Source organism: Oryctolagus cuniculus, chromosome 7 (assembly GCF_964237555.1).
Source record: "Oryctolagus cuniculus chromosome 7, mOryCun1.1, whole genome shotgun sequence".
Classification (NCBI taxonomy): Eukaryota; Metazoa; Chordata; class Mammalia; order Lagomorpha; family Leporidae; genus Oryctolagus; species Oryctolagus cuniculus.
Window position 1 is genome coordinate 42,888,774 of NC_091438.1, and position 17,134 is coordinate 42,905,907.

Here is a 17,134-nt window from a genome sequence, read left to right on the forward strand (position 1 = left end):
TTCCAAATACTTCCTGAGTTTACTAAATTATCAGAAATTGAATACATTTAACTGACAGCCAGATGGAGAAATAGGATACAACTACTACCTTGAAGTCTCTCTATCCTCTTTCAGTTTTTATCCATATGTGGATAAGCACTGTTTGACTTCCAGCAGCAAATATTGGTTCACCTGTTTTGTCTTTTACATTTATGGAAAAATATGTGTACTTTTTGTGATTGCTTCTTTCTCACTTAACATTATGTTTATGACGTTCATTCATACTGCTGTATGTACCTGTAGATGGTTTGTTTTCATTGCTGTATAATATTCTGTTCGAGTATTCTGTGTTCTTTTTCTTTCTTTGTTTAAGATTTATCTATTGAAAGGCAGAGTTACAGAGAGGCAGAGAGAGAGAGAGAGAGAAAGAGAGAGATTTTTCCATCTGCTGATTTACTCCCCAGGTGGCCGCAATAGCTGGAGTGGGGCCGATCTGAAGCCAGGAACCAGGAGCTTCTTCTGATCTCATGTGGGTGCAGGGGCCCAAGGACTTGGGCCGTCTTCTACTGCTTTCCCAGGTCATAGCAGAGAGCTGGATGGGAAGTTGAGTAGCTGGGATTCGAACTGGCACCCACATGGGATGTGAGCCCTGCAAGTGGTGTCTTTACCCACTATGCCATAGTGCCAGCCTCTGTTTCCTTTATCCATTTACTTCTTGATGAGTATTTTGATTGTTTACAGTTACAGGTGACTCTGGATTGTGTTGCAGTGAACATTCTACTGTGTATCTTTTGGTGAGCATGTGCACTTTTTTTTTAAAAAGTTAAAGTTTTATTTATTCATTTGAAAGTCAGGGTTAGGCAGAAAGAGAGAGAGAGAGAGGCCTTCCATCTGCTGGTTCACTCCCAATTGGCCGCAACAGCTGGAGCTGCGCTGATCCAAAGCCAGGAGCCAGGAGCTTCTTCCAGGTCTCCCACCACGTGGGTACAGGGTCCCAAGGACTTGGGCCATCTTCTGCTGCTTTCCCAGGCCATAGCAAAGAGCTGGATTGGAAGAGGAGCAGCCGGGACTAGTACCAGCGCCCCTATGGGATGCTGGCACTTCAGGCCAGGACGTTATCCCGCTGCGCCACAGTGCCAGCCCCTGTGCACTTCTTTTTTGTTAGGTGGAAATTTTTATAGGGTTAGGCCTCTTTGAAATTTTTTCAAAAAAATTTTTTTGAAGATTTACAGAGAGAAAGAGAGAGTGAGATATGTCTTCCATCCTCTGGTTCACTTCCTAAATGGCTGCAACATCCAGGAATGAGCCAGGCTGAAGCCAAGAGCCAGGAACTCCCACTACATCTCCCACATGGGTGGCCAGGTCCCAAGTATTTGAGCCCTTATCCACTGCTTTCTAGGTACATCAGCCAGGAGCTGGATTAAAACTGAGATAAGTGGGACTTGAATTGTTGCTCTGATTTGGGATGTAGGCATTGCAACAGTAGCTTAACCTCCTGCACCACAGTGCCCATCCCTTACTTTGTAGTTCTAATGGTGGGTTTGTTTTTTTTTTTTTTTTCCTGTCTCATTCCTTCTGCATTAAGAAAGTTTTTGTATAAAGAAGAGCTGCCCTCATTTTATTTAGTTTTGTATATAAAGTATGGATTCCTGGTTATTTGTTTTATTTTATGCATTATAGTTCAATACTGTTATTACTTTTTTTTTTTTTTTTTTTTTGACAGGCAGAGTGGACAGTGAGAGAGAGAGAGACAGAGAGAAAGGTCTTCCTTATTCCGTTGGTTCACCCCCCAATGGCCGCTGGGGCCGGCGTACCGTGCTGATCCAAAGCCAGGAGCCAGGTGCTTCTTCTGGTCTCCCATGAGGGTGCAGGGCCCAAGCACTTGGGCCATCCTCCACTGCACTCCCAGGCCACAGCAGAGAGCTGGACAGGAAGAGGAGGGACCGGGACAGAATCCGGCGCCCCGACTGGGACTGGAACCCCATGTGCCGGCGCTGCAGATGGAGGATTAACCTATTGAGCCATGGCACCGGCCTAATACTGCTATTATTTAGTATACTAAAATTGTTTCATTTTTAGCATGGGGAACTAATTCAAGTTTTTCCTTTATGGTGTCATATCATCTAGCCTAAGATTGCAGTTTCCTTATATGTCATATTTTAGCATACTACATTTTAATATATGCTTTATTTTGAGTTAATTTTTTTAAAAGTTATGGATTGGTAGAGGTTCTCCTTTTGCATAGAGATGTTCAGTTATTTCAGCATTCGTTATTGAGAATAGTCCTTTTTCCATTAAATTGCTTTTACACCTTTGTCAAATTATTACTTGTCACAAGATTACTTGAATTTCTTTGAGAGGCACAGAGAGAGAGAGTGAGAGAGAGAGCGAGCACAAAATCTTCGCTCTGCTGGTTCACTCTCCAAATGCCTGCAACAGCCAGGATAGGGCAGCCCAAAGCCAGGAGCCTAAAACTCCATTTAGGTCTCCCTCATGGGTGGCAGGGGCCTAAGCATTTGGGCCATCTTTCCCTGCTTTCCTAGACACACAAACAGGGAGCTAGATTAGAAGTGAAGCAGCTAGGACTCCAGCCGGTTCTCTTGTAAGATGTCAGCATTCCAGTGGTGGTTTAATCCACTGTGCCACAATGCTGACCCCATGTGGATATTTTTCTAGACTCTATTGCATGCCCTTGATCCATGTGTGTAACCTTTGAATGATATTACATAGTGTTGATTACTATGACAGAATAAATGTAGAAGTCAAGTAGTCTCTTTCAAGTTGTTCTTTATTTATTTTAGAAGCGTTATTTTTGTTTATTTGAAACACAGAGTTAGAGAGAGAGAGAGAGAGGAAGAGGTAGAGATACCTTCTATCCAACGGTTCACTCCCAAGATGGCTGTAACAATTGGGGCTGGCCTGGAGAGAAGCCAGGAGCCAGGAGCTTCTTCCAGGTCTGCCACATGGGTTCAGGAACCCAATCACTTGGGTCATCTCTGCTGCTTTCCCAGGCGCATAAGCAGGGAGCTGGATTGGAAGTGGAGCAGCTGGGACTCGAACCTGGCATCCATATGGGATGCTGGTGTTGAAGTAGGTAGCTTTACTTGCTGTGCCACAATGCTGGCACCTAATTTATTTTTAACCAGATTGTTGGGCTGTTTTAGGTTCTTTGTACATCCTTATAAGTTTTAAAATTGGTTTGTCATTTTCTATAAAAATGCTTGCTTTACTATTGATTAGTGATAAATCCATGGATGAATTTGAGAGAATTGTTTGATTGCTGAGTTCAATAATGATATGGAAATAGCTCTCTTCATTTATTTAGGTTTTTCTCTCAACAGTAGTTTTTAGTTTTTTTTTTTTTTTAATTTATTTATTTGAAAGGTGGAGAGACAAGGTGAGAGGAGAGACACCTATCTTCCATCTGCTGGTTCACTCTCTAAATGCCATTTTTTAAAACTTTTTTTTTTTTTTTTAAGATTTATTTATTTGCTTGAGAGGTAGAGTTACAGATGGAGAGAGGGAGAGACATAGAGAGAAGTTTTACGTTGCTGGTTCACTCCCCAAATGGCCACAATGACTAGAGCTGGGCCGATCAGAAGCCAGGAGCCAAGGAGTTTCTCCCGGGTCTCCCATTGTAGGGGCCCAAGCACTTGGTTAATCTGCTTCTGCTTTCCCAGGCCATTAGCAGGGGAGCTGAATTGGAAGTGGAACAGCTGAAACTTGAACTATGAGGATTAACCTACTGTGCCACAGTACTGGCTCCTCTAAGTGCCATTAGTAACTAATGCTGGGCCAGGCTAAAGCCAGGAGCCAGGAAATCCATCTTGATGTTCCACGTGGGTGGCAGGGACCCAGATATTTATACCATCATCCAATACCTTCCCAGGTGCATTAGCAGGAAACTGGATTAGAAGTGGAAGAGCTGTAACAATCCAGGCCCTCAGATTGGGGATGTTGGATGTCCTAAATGGCAGCTCATCCCAAGGTGCCACAACACTTGCCCCTATTTTGCAGTTTTTAGCATATAATATTTTCCTATATTTTCTTAAATTTATGAACACCTAGATTTTTCTCTTTTCAATGCTAGTATTAGTATTCTTTTTTTAATTTCTGATTGTTCGTTGCTAGTATATAGTGAATCTTGATATTTTACTTTCTATCCTGTGATCTTGCTAATTTCACATACTATCTCTGTGTGCTTTCTTGTACATACTTTAGAGATTCTTACATAGATAATTATGTTATCTGAATATAGAGTTTTTTCTTCCTTTTCTAATCCATTTATCCATCTTTGCTGCTTACCTTCCTTCCTGTTGTCCGTCCCGTGTTCATTTATCCATTTCTCTGTCATTGCATTTGTAGGCACCTTTAATGTGTGTATTTTTTTTTCCTGATCTTAGGGGAAATGCATTTAATCTTTCACCATTGAGCTGCATTTTTTATTTTTTAATTTATTTAATTTATTTTTTTTTAATTTGTTTGTTTATTTGAAAGGCAGAGTAACAGAGGGAGAGGGCTCTCATCTGCTGATTCACTACCCAAATGCTCACAACAGCCAAGGCTGGGTCAGGCCAAAGTAAGGAGTCTGGAATTGTATCTGGGTTCCCTACTTGGCAGGATCACAAGTACTTGGGCCATCACCTCTCAGGTGCATTAGTAGGAAGCTGGATCTGAAGCTCAAGAGTAGCTGGTAATTGAAGCAGGTACTGTGATATGGGTTGTGACATTTCAGGTGGAGGCTTAACCTTCTGTGCTGCAACTCCTGCCCCTTGCTGTAGATTGTTTATAGCTGTCATTTATCATATTGAGAATGAATTATTTTCTAGATGATTAAAGTGAATTGGGTTGGATTTTGTGAAAAGCTTTTTTTTTGATACATTGACGAGGGAGGAGATCAAGAGATAGATCTTCCATCTATTGGTTCCCTCAAATGGCTATAACTGCTGGGACTGGTTTAAGGCAGAGCCAGGAGCCTGGAACTCAAGTGTTTAGGCCATCTTTTGCTGCTTTCCCAGGCATAGTAACAGGCAGCTGTATTGGAAGCAGAGTAGCCTGGACTCTAACTGGTGCTCTGATACAGGATGCTGACATTGCAAACAGAGTCTTAATCTGGTATAGTTCAGCGATAGCCTCTGCTCTTTATTTTTTACAGATTTTTTTGTTTATTTTTACTTTACCTGAAAGGGATTCAGACTGACAGATCTTCCATCTGTGTTTTCACTGTCCAGTGCTTGCAGCAGCTAGGGCTGGGTTATGCCTCAGCCTCAGCCCAGAACTCTATCCAGTTTCCCATGTGGGTGTGAGGGACTCAAGCACTTGAACCATCGTGTGCTACTTCCCAGGGTGTACATTGGGAGGAAGTCAGATCAGAAGCAGAAGAGCTGGGACTGGAACCAAGCACTCCAATGTGGGATGGGAGTGTCCCAAGTGGCTACTTAACTGCTGTGCCAAATGCCCATGGTGCATTTGGTCTTTAGCTTCATAGTTGCTATTTCCTTCTGGGTTTCTTTGAGTTTCATTCTGTTTATGCATAGCTTAAGAGTCAACCAGAATTTAAAAGGGATTTCTACAGAGACTATTTGACTCATTTTTCCTTAGTTTCCTCCTCCGCAGGGTTTTATCTCTCAATCTTAGCTATTTTGGTTGCTCCTAATTTATATCTTCTTTGCCAAGCAAGACTGCTGCCTTCAGTTTAGGTTCTCCTTATGTGCTTCCCTTCTCAAGGATCACAACTCCATCTATCCTGTCCAGAGTGGTTATTATCCAGTCCTTCAGATTGTTGCTGTATTTATTTTGTTCTACTTTTATGTAGCTTTATCATTGTGTTTGGCAGGAAAGTTAACCTAATAAAAAAATAGTTTGTCATGGCCAGAACCAGATGTACTGTCCATGTTTTTGATGGTGTTGGTTTTTTTGTTTGTTTGTCTAAAGATTTATTTATTTATTTTAAAGTCAGAGTTACACAGAGAGAGGAGAGGTCTTCCATCCGATGGTTCACTCCCCAATTGGCCGCACCGGCAGATCTGTGCCGATCCGAAGCCAGGAGCCAGGAGCTTCTTCCAGGTCTCCCATGTGGGTACAGGGGCCCGAAGACTTGGGCCATCTCTTACGGCTATCCCAAGCCATAGAAGAGAGCTGGATCGGAAGTGGAGCAGCCGGAACCCGAACCGGCACCCATATGGGATGCTGGTGCTTCAGGCCAGGGCGTTAACCCACTGCGCCACACGCCGGCCCCTGATGATGATGTTAAGCAGCCCTTTAATAGGTCTGAGCCACTTATTGATTCAGATATTACAGAACTCACCCGTGTTTTTCTGATTTCATCCCACTTTACTGTGCATTTTTCTTTCAGTTTATTGTTTATATGATTAAGTCTGTTTCTCAGGAAATATCTTGTTTTTAGCCACCTTCTCTAGTTAATTATCTTATGAAAGGAAAAATTAGATTTTCTTTTTGTTTTTTTTCCAGTCTGATTCTGAAAAATCAGTGGCTTCCCTTTTTAAAGTTTCTATTTTAGAATTCTTGGAGTCAGTGGTATCCCAGTATTTTAAAAAGTAACATAAAGGATTATTTCTAAAACAGAATAAGAAGTAATCACATTATATATTGTTTTGTGGCTTGCCTATGAAATGTGCTAGAATTCAAATGTGTTAGATTTCATTACAGACCAATATTCCCTAATAAATTTGGTGTCAAGATCAGAAATAAAAATTGTTTCTGCTATAATTTAAACATGGGGATAGTTTAACCACATAGTTAGACTTCTGTTTTTATTTTTTTAAGATTTATTTATTCATTTGAAAGGCAGAGTTAGAGGGAGACCCAGGAGAGAGATCATCCATCTGCTGGTTCACTTCCCAAGTGGCCACAGCAGCCAGGGATGGGCCAGGCCAAAGTCAAGAGCCAGGAACTTCATCCAGTTTTCCCATGTGGGTGCAGGGGCTCAAGTACTTGGATCATCTTCTGCTGCATTCCCAGGCACATTAGCAGGGAACTGGATGGGAAGTAGAGTACCTGGAACTCCAACTGGTGCTCATATTTGAGATGCTGGTGTTGTAAGAGGCGGCCTACCCCTCTGTGCTGCAACGCCGATCCCTCCAGTGCCACAGTTCTGAGGTGTGCTCTACATAGTCTCTCAGAGGTCCTTAGAGGTGAGCCTCAGTTGCCCAGAGTGATAACGTGCTGGTGAAGGCACCCTCTGCTGGATTCTTCTTGTTTTTTGTTTTTTGTTTTTTTTTAATTTATTTTATTATTTTAAAAAAATTTTTTAAGATGAAAAAAATTTCATGTATTTCATATACACATTTAGGACCCTACTAATACTTCCCACCCTAATCTCCCTCCTACTTCCACCTTCTTTCCTTTCTCATTCTTTCTTTTAATTTTTTTTTTAAAAGATTTATTTTATCTATTTGAAAGAGTTACAGAGAGCAAGGTCTTCCATCTGCTGGTTCACTCCCCAGATGGCCTGGCCACAATGGCTGGAGCTGCGCCGATCCGAAGCTAGGAGCCAGGAGCTTCTTCCAGGTTTCTTACGTGGGTGCAGGGGCCCAAGGTCTTGGGTCATCTTTTTTTTTTTTTTTTTTAAGATTTATTTATTTATTTGAAAGAGTTACACAGAGAGAGGAGAGGTGGGGGTGGGGGTCTTTCCATCCGATGGTTCACTCCCTAATTGGCCGCAACCGCCAGAGCTGCGCCAATCTGAAGCCAGGAGCCAGGAGTTTCTGCTGGGTCTCTCACGTGGGTGTAGGGGCCCAAGGACTTGGGCCATCTTCTACTGCTTTCCCAGCTCATAGCAGAGAGCTGGATTGGAAGTGGAGCAGCTGGTCTCAAACCGGTGTTGGGCCATCTTCTACTGCTTTCCGAGGCCATAGCAGAGAGCTAGATTGGAAGAGGAGCAGCTGGAACTAGAACCGGCACCCATTTGGGATGCTGGCACTTCAGGCCTGGGCTTTAACCCGCTATGCCACAGCTCCAGCCCCCCTTCCTTTAATTTTTACAATGATCTACTCTCGGTCTATTTTATACTCATAAGAGTAACCCTAAACTAAGTAAGGAATTCAACAAATAGTAAGAAACAAAAAATACTGTTCCTCAACAGTAGAGACAAGGGCTGTAAATAATCATTGAATCTCAAAATGTCTATTTCACTCCTATACATTACATTTTTTTGGTACTCTGTTAGTTACCACAGATCAGGGAAAACATGGTATTTGTCTTTTTGGGACTGGCTTATTTTACTAAGCATAATGGTTTAAAGTTGCATCTATTTTGTTGCAAAATACAGGCTTTCATTTTTTTATGACTGAGTAATATTCCATACTATATAAATATACCACAATTTCTTTTTTTTTTAAAGATTTTATTTATATGAGAGGTAGAGTTATAGAGAGAGCGAGAGACAGAGAGGGCTTCCATCTGTTGATTCACTCCCCAAATGGCTACAATGGCTAGAGCTGGGTTGATCCAAAGCAAGAAGCCAGGAGCCAGGAGCTAGGAGTTTCTTCCAGGGCTCCCACATGGGTGCAGGGGCCCAAGCACTTGGGACATTTTCTGCTACTTTTCCAGGCACATTAGCAGGGATCTGGATTGGAAGTGGAAAAGCCAGAACTTGAACTGGTGCCCACATGTGATGCCGGTGCCACAAGGGACAGCATTACCTGCTACACCACAGCACAGGCCCCTGTATGTATATTTTGTGATTATTTTCTCTCCTTCTGTAATGAATGTCATTGGCATCTGAATAAGGACTGCACTGTATCTGAAGATTGCTTGGGTAATATGACCATTTTAACAATATTAACACTTCTAATCCATGAACATGGGATGCCACCATTTTTATATGTCCTCTTCCATTTTTTTATCAGTGTTTTGTAATTTCATTGTTGACATTATTCATTTCCATAGTTAATTTTATTTCTAGGTATTTAATTTTTTGTAGCTAATGTGAATGGATACAGAATTTTTAATGGCAGTGAATGTGTTCTGATAAGGATTTTAAGGGTGAGAAAAGTGGGATTCAAATAAACACATTTTATATTTGTGCAATCTAAACAAAAATGGTCTGACTTGAGGCATATCCCAACAAGGTGTCAGATATAAAAGAAACAGGGATTGGCGTTGTGGCATAGTGGAATAAACCACTGCTTGCAATGCTGCATCCTATAAGAGTACTAGTTCAGGTCTCCACTGCTCCACTTCCAATCCAGTTAATGTGCCTGGGAAAACAGCAGAAATTGGCCTAAGTATTTGAGTCCCTGCCACTCAGATGGAGTTCTTCCTGGCTCCCACTAGCCCAGCCCTACCCATTGTAGCCACTTGGGGTATGAACCAGAGGATAGAAGATCTCTTTATCTCTGTATCTCTCCCTCTTTCTTTGTAACTCTGCCATTCAAATAAATTAATTAAAAAAATAAAAAGGAATATAAATAACTCTAAAAAGTACCCAAAATATGATAAAGCTCTTTACTAGTGATTACCTTCTTTTCCAATTTTTGTTTATTCGTTTATTTTCCTTTTTAAAATTTTTTATCACATTATTTTTAAAGACTTATTTATTTATTTGAAAGAGTTAGAGAGAGAGAGAGAGAGAAAGGTATTCCATCTGCTGGTTCACTCCCCAATTGGCTGCAGCCGCTGGAGCTGCACTGATCTGAAGCCAGGAGCCAAGAGCTTCCTCCGGGTCTGCCATGCAGGCACAGGGGCCCAAGGACTTGAGCTATCTTCTGCTGGTTTCCCAGGCCATAGCAGGGAGCTAGATTGGAAGTGAAGCACCTGGGACTCGCGCCAGCACCCATATCTGGTGCTGGCGCTGCAGGCGGCGGCTTTACCCACTACGCCACAGCATAGAAGGAGAGGGAGAACGAGAGAACTTCTATCCTCTGGTTCATTCCCCAAATGGCCACAATGGTTAGGACTGGATCAGGCCTAATTCAGGAATGTCCTCCAGGTTTCCCACATGGATGCGGAATATAGAATGCTGGCCCTGCAGGAAGAGGCTTAACCCACTATGCCAAAGCACCAGCCTCTGCTTTTTTAAATTGTAAGGCAGAAAGAGAGACAGACCAGTTCACTCTGCAAATGCTCCCAACAGCCAAGACTGGGCCAGGCCAAAGCCAGGAGCCTAGAACCCTATTCAGATCCCATGTCAGTGGCAGAGACCCAAGTGCTTGACCCATTAGCACTGCCACTCAGGGTTTGTACAAGTAGGAGTTGCATCAGAAAGGGTGGAGTCAAGACTCAAACCAGGACATGGCATATGGGATGGAGGTGTCCTAAAGTGGTATCCTAACTGCAGAACCCAGTGTCCATCTCTATCAGTGGTCTTTTAAGGAAGCAGCAAAAAGGGAACTACTTAGTACAATATACAGTGAAAATTACTAAAAATTTTCATGTAAATTTCTTTTCTCAAAGGCTCCCTTCTCATCTCATTTACTCTTTTCCCGCATTAAGTCCAAACTTCTTTCTCTGCACCACTCTTGGATCTCCTCTCTTTATTATTTGGCTTCCAGCATCTGCCTTAGCCTTGAAAGATTGAGAGGCAGAATTACAGGGGTGGGGTGAGAGAGAGAGAGAGACAGAGAGAGATCTCTTCTCTCTGCTGGTTCACTCCCTAAGTGGCCGAATGGCCCAGGTTGAGGCAAGTCAAAGCCAAATGACAATCCTGAACAAGAAGAATAAAACTGCAGGCATTGCAGTACCTGACTTCAAAACATATTACAGGGGCTGGCACTGTGGCTTAGCGGGTAAAGCTGCTGCGTGTAGTTCCAGCATCCCATATGGGCACCGGTTCAAGTCCCAGCTGTTCCACTTCCGATCCAGCTCTCTGCTGTGGTCTGGGAAAGCCGTAGAAGTTGGCCCAAATGCTTGGACCCCTGTACTTGCATGGGAGAACTGAAGAAGCTCCAGGCTCCTGGCTTTGGATTGGTCTAGCTGGGGCTGTTGTGGCCATTTGGGGAGTGAACCAATGGATGGAAGACTCTCTGCTTCTGCCTCTCTGTAACTCTGCCTTTCAAATAAATAAATAAAATTTTTAAAAAACCAATAAAATTAACAAAAACATGTCATAAAGCTGTAGTAACCAAAACAACACAGTACTGCCATGGAAACAGACATACATACCAACAGAACAGAGAACCAAGGCATGTATGTTATAGCCAGTTGAGTTTTCACAAAGACAGCAAGTATGAAGGAACTTCATGAAGCTTATTGAAAAATTGAATTAAAAGATGTTTGTTTCGAGGAAAAAATATTTTTTAAAATATAAACTTTATGGGGCCATGGCATAGGAGGCTAAGCCTCTGTCTGTGGTGCTGGCATTCCATATGGGCACTGGTTCCTGTCCCAGTTGCTACTCTTCTGATTCAGCTTTCTGCTAATGGCTTGGGAAAGCAGTGGAAGATGGCTCAAGTGCTCGGGCCCCTGGCTCATGTGGAAGACCAAGAAGATTCTGGCTTTGGATCTGCTCAGCTCCAGCTGTTGAGGCCATTTGAGGAGTGAAGCAGTGGATGGAAGACCTTTTTTTTTGGATAGGCAGAGTTAGAGAGAAAGATCTTCCTTCTCTTGGTTCACCCCCGAGATGGCCACCACGGCCGGCGTGCTGCGCCGATCCGAAGCCAGGAGCCAGGTGCTACCTCCTGGTCTCCCATGCAGGTGCAGGGCCCAAGCACTTGGGCCATCCTCCACTGCCTTCCTGGGCCACAGCAGAGAGCAGGATGAAGAGAAGCAACTGGGACAGAACCCGGAGTACTGGCACCACAGACAGAGGATTAGCCTAGTGAGCCACGGTGCCGGCCTGGAAGACCTTTGTTCTGTCTCTTTTTGTCTGTAACTCTACCTCTCAAAAAAATAAAAATCTTTAAAATATATATATATGTGTATACACACACACACACACACACACACACTTTTATTTCTCAGTGTAAGGTGGTCCGTCAACTTTAAAATACTTTTGTAAGTAATGATACCAGCCATTTAATCCATCTCTAATATACTAAGGGTTTGGGAATATAACCATGTCAGTGCAGTCCTTTTTAATATTTTTAATTGAATATATATTTTTGCCCTTTAAAACTTTTTTTAAAAGGATTTTATTTATTTATTTGAAAGGCAGAGTTACAGAGAGGCAGAGAGAGAGGTCTTCCATCTGCTGGTTCACTCCCCAAAGAGCTGCAACAGCTGGAGCTGGGCGAATCCAAAGCCAGGAACCAGGAGCTTTTTCTGGATCTCCCATGCGGGTGCAGGGACTCAAGGAGAGAGGCCACCTTCTATTGCTTTCCCAACTCATAACAGAGCTGGATTGGAAGTGGAGCAGTTACGACTCAAACCTGTGTCCATATGGAATGACAGTGCTGCAGGTGGTGGCTTTACTCACTGTATCACAGCGCTGGTGCATTTTGAAACTTTTAAGACTAGGAAGCAGGAAAAAAAAAAGGAGCCGGGTTAGGACTGTAAGGTGAATAACTAATGATTTCCTATCAAAACTCTTGTAAAATTACCCTTGATGAGACGGAAGAGCAGGATGGTTGTGATGTTGTGAAAGTGCTTTCCGCTGAAACTTTCCCCTGTGTTTTTTTTGCTGAAACTTTAGCTCAAATCAGTCTCACAGTAAGCAGACGTTATGATTCTTTTGTCCTCCAAAAAGTCAGCAGACATTTCCTAAAAAACTTTCACCATGAACTTTGTTCTTTTTTTTTTTTTTTTTTAAGATTTATATATTTATTTGAAAGTTGGAGTTACACAGAGAGAAGGAAGGACAGAGAGAGAGAGAGGTCCTCCATCACTGGCTCACTCTCCAATTGGCTGCAACAGCCAGAGCTGCGCCGATCCAAAGCCAGGATCCAGGAGCTTCCTCCAGGTCTCCCACGTGGGTGCAGGGACCCAAGGACTTGGGCCATCCTCCACTGTTTTCCCAGACCATAGCAGAGAGCTGGATCGAAAGTGGAAAAGCCAGGACTTGAACTGGCACCTCTATGGGATGCTGACACTGCAGGCGGCGGCTTTACCTGCTACGTCACAGTGCCAGCCCCAACCTTTGCTGTTGACTGGGCCACTTTTGTTTTGACTGAGCCACTTTTTTTTTTTTTTTTTTAATTCGAGAGGCAGAGTTACAGAGAGGCAGAGGCAGAGAGAGAGAGAGAGAGGTCTTCCATCCACTGGTTCACTTCTTAGATGGCCACAATGGCCAGAGATGGACTGATCCAAAGCCAGCAGCTTCTTCTGGGCCTCCCATCTGGGTGTAGGGGGTCTAAGGACTTGGGCCATTTTCTGCTTTCCCAGGCCATAGCAAAGAGCTGGTTCGGAAGTGGAGCAGCTGGATCTCAAACTGGTGCCCATATGCGATGCTGGCACTGCCGGCAGCAGCTTTACCCGCTACGCCATAGTGCCAACTTCTAACTGAACCACTTCTGCTGTGTGCTTTGTCTTCAGGATTGTATTGCTAAAGCTATGTATCATCTCCTGTTGGAATTTTTTGAAGAATGTTTCAAGATCTTGATCCCATGTGTGTAAAATTTCCATTTAAAGCTCTGCTCTTGACGGCAGCTGATCTGGCTGCCAAAACAGAAAGTATGTCCAACCTTATGAGCAGAAGTTGAAGTTGATCTCAAAGAAATAGAGAATAGAATAGTGTTCTTACCAAGCCTGAGAAGGGTTTTGGGGAAGGAGTGGACACAGGGTGTATTTGGATAGGAGAAGTAACTTCTTTTTTTTTGACAGGCAGAGTGGATAGTGAGAGAGAGAGACAGAGAGAAAGGTCTTCCTTTTGCCATTGGTTCACCCTCCAATGGCCGCCATGGCTGGCGCGCTGCAGCCGGCGCACTGCGTTGATCTGAAGGCAGGAACCAGGTGCTTTTCCTGGTCTCCCATGCAGGTGCAGGGCCCAAGCACTTGGGCCATCCTCCACTGCACTCCCGGGCCACAGCAGAGAGCTGGCCTGGAAGAGGGGCAACCGGGAAAGAATCCGGCGCCCCAACCGGGACTAGAACCCGGTGTGCCAGCGCCGCTAGGTGGAGGATTAGCCTATTGAGCCGCGGCGCTGGCCAAAGGAGAAGTAACTTCTAATGTTCTATAGCCCAGTAGGATAACTTGGGTTAAAACAGTAATTGAATGTTTCAGAATAATAGGATTTAGAATGTTCCCAACACAAAGAAATGATATATGTCTAAAATGATTTGCCATTTACCCTGATATAATCTTTATATACTCTATAAATATTGAAATGCTATATATATTCCTTATATATATATTCCTTATATATATATAGTATGTACAATTATTCCTTATATATGTACAATATATTAGTTCTTTGCAGATATCTTTACTTGTGTGCCCTTTATTTAAAAATTCATTTTATTGGCTTGTTTACAATCCAGTGTATGCATATATTCATGTAACCATTCCTTTAATATGGAATGTTTGTGTACTTTCCATGTTTTTTCTAAAACAATATTGTAATGAATATCTTTACTGTTGTTAGTCTTTCTGTGTAAGAATTATTAGATTGAGAGTTGGAAGCAGTTACTAAACTTATATGTATCTATCAATATGGAAGCAATTTTTTTATTACTGATACATTCTCAATGAGTAACACTGCCAGGGAGCAGCTTGAAAGTCATAGAGCCTGGCTGGTGCCGCGGCTCACTAGGCTAATCCTCCGCCTGCGGTGCTGGTACTCCAGGTTCTAGTCCTGGTTGGAGCGCCGGTTCTGTCCCGGTTGCCCCTCTTCCAGTCCACCTTTCTGCAGTGGACTAGGAAGGCAGTGGAGGATGGCCCAAGTGCTTGGGCCCTGCACCCGCGTGGGAGACCAGGAGGAAGCACCTGGCTTCTGGCTTCAGATCAGCACAGCGCGCCTGCCGTGGTGGCCATTTTGGGGGTGAACCAACGGAAGGAAGACCTTTCTCTCTGTCTCTCTCTCTCTCACTGTCTAACTCTGCCTAAAAAAAAAAAAGTCATAGAGTCTGTTTAAACAGAGAACATTAACTTGATGTTAAGCTGTTTCTCTCTGTTTTTTTTTTTTTTTTTTTTCAAGATTTATTTTATTTACTTGAAGGGCAGTGTTGGAGAGAGAGAGGGAGAGAGAGAGAGTGGTCTTCCATCTGTTGGTTCACTCCACAAATGGCTATATGGCCAGACTAGGCCAGGCCGAAGCCAGGAGCTTCATCCACGTGGATGTAGGGGCCCAAGGACTTGGACCATCTTCCACTGCTTTCCCGGGCACATTAGCAGGGAGCTGTATTGGAGTAGCTGGGGCTCAAACCGGTGCCCATATGGGATGCTGTTATATACCACAGTGCTGGTCCCAGTGTTAATTTTTTTTTTTAAATTAATTTATTTGAAAGGCAGAGTTACAGAGAGGCAGAGGCAGAGAGAGAGAGAGAGGTCTTCCATCCACTGGTTCACTCCCCAGATGGCTGCAATGACTGGAGCTGTGCCAATCCAGAGCCAGGAGCTTCTTCCAGGTCCCATGCAAGTGCAGGGGCCCAAGGACTTGGGCCATCTTCTAGTGCTTTCCCAGGCCATAGCAGAGAGCTGAATGGGAAGTGGAGCAGCTGAACCAATGCCCATATAGGATGCCAGCACTTCAGGCGGCAGCTTTACCTGTCATGCCACAGTGTTAGCCCCAATGTTGTTTAAAAAAGATTCATTTTTATTTATTTGAAAGGCATGGTGATTGGCAGGGAGGAGACAGAGAGGGAGAGAAATCTTTCATCTATTGGTTCACTAGCCAGGTGGCTGCAATGGCTAGTGCTGGGCTAGGCAGAAGCCAGGAGCCAGAAGCCAGGACCTCCATCCAAGTCTCCCACATGAGTGGTAGGGCCCAAGCAGTTGGGCTGTCATTCACTTCTGTTTCCCAGGCACGCTGGCTGGGAGGCAGGAGCCAACCGGCAGGAGCTGGAACCCGTGCTCGTATAGGATGCTGTTGGTGTTTTTCTAGTCTTTGTTTACAAATATTAGAGATGAAAAATAGCAGAGATGTGAACCTTGTTGTGGTGTTCATGATAATCTCTTCTGGAGCTTACCAGTTCTTGTATTTAAGAAGTGCTTCCTTTTGTCTGGGTGTATATATGCACCTGTTTCCTGTAGAACAGAGAGACTACTATAGGGTGGATTTTTGTTTGTTTGTTTGTTTATTCCTTTTAAAAAAATCCTTTATAGACTGAATAATAATGCTAGTTACAAGTCACATTTGAATTATGTTTCATTGGTTATAAAGCACTTTGTTATGTATTTTTTAACTTATTCTTTTAAAGATTTATTTTTATTTATTTGAAAGAGTTAACAGAGACAGGTGGAGAGGAGAGAGAGATGTCTTCCATCCTCTGGTTCATTCCCCAAATGGCCACAACACCCAGAGTTGAGCTGATCCGAAGCCAGGAGCTAGTAGCTTCTTCTGGGTCTCCCACGTAGGTGCAGGGGCCCAAGCACTTGAGCCATCCTTTGCTGCTTTCCCAGGCACATTAGCAGGGAGCTGGATCAGAAGTGGAGCAGCTGGGACTCGAACCGGTGCCCGTATTGGATGCTGGCACTGTAGGCTAGAGCTTTAACCTACTCTACCACAGTGCTGGCCCCATCTTTCATTTTGTTTTAAAATTTATTTATTTAAAAGGCAGAGTGATGGGACTAGAACTATAGTGTAGCAGGTAAAGCTGTCTCCTGCAGTGCTGGCATCCATATGGGCACCGGTTCAAGTCCCGGCTGCTCCGCTTCCCATCCAGCTCTCTGCTATGGCCTAGGAAAGCAGTAGAAGATGGCCCAAGTCCTTGGGCCTCTGCACCCATATGGGAGACCTGGAAGAAGCTTTGGCTCCTGGATTCAGATCATTGCAGCTCTAAGCATTGTGGCCAGCTGGGGAGTGAACCAGCAGATGGAAAACCTCTCTTTCTTGTGCGCTCTCTCTCTGCCTCTCCTTCTGTCTGTTAACTCTGACTTTCAAATAAATAAATAAATGTTTAAAAGGAAAAAAAAAAAAGGCAGAGTGACAAGGAGAGAATGAGAGCAAGGGGGATGTTCCATTTTCTGGATGGCTGCAACAGCCAGGTCTGGGCCAGGCTGAAGCCAGGAAGGAGCCTAGGACTCTGTCCTGGTCTTCCATATGGGTAGCAGGGGCCTAGGCACTTTGGCCATATTGTGCTGCTTTTCCAGAAGGTGCATT

The 17,134-nt window shown here is 43.7% G+C and overlaps 1 protein-coding gene across 7 annotated transcripts in view; it reads left to right on the forward strand.

Moving 5' to 3' along the window:
* LOC100350760 (GON-4-like protein) overlaps positions 1-17,134 on the forward strand; it is a 79,660-nt gene that overhangs the window by 15,341 nt on the left and 47,185 nt on the right. The window contains exon 1 of one of the 7 annotated variants that reach the window (XM_051857210.2): positions 8,551-8,667. The exons of the other annotated variants lie outside the window; for them this stretch is intronic. The gene's annotated coding sequence lies outside the window, so the exon portion shown is untranslated. Of the gene's footprint in view, positions 1-8,550; positions 8,668-17,134 lie in introns of those variants that run through there. 7 annotated transcript variants of the gene reach the window in all.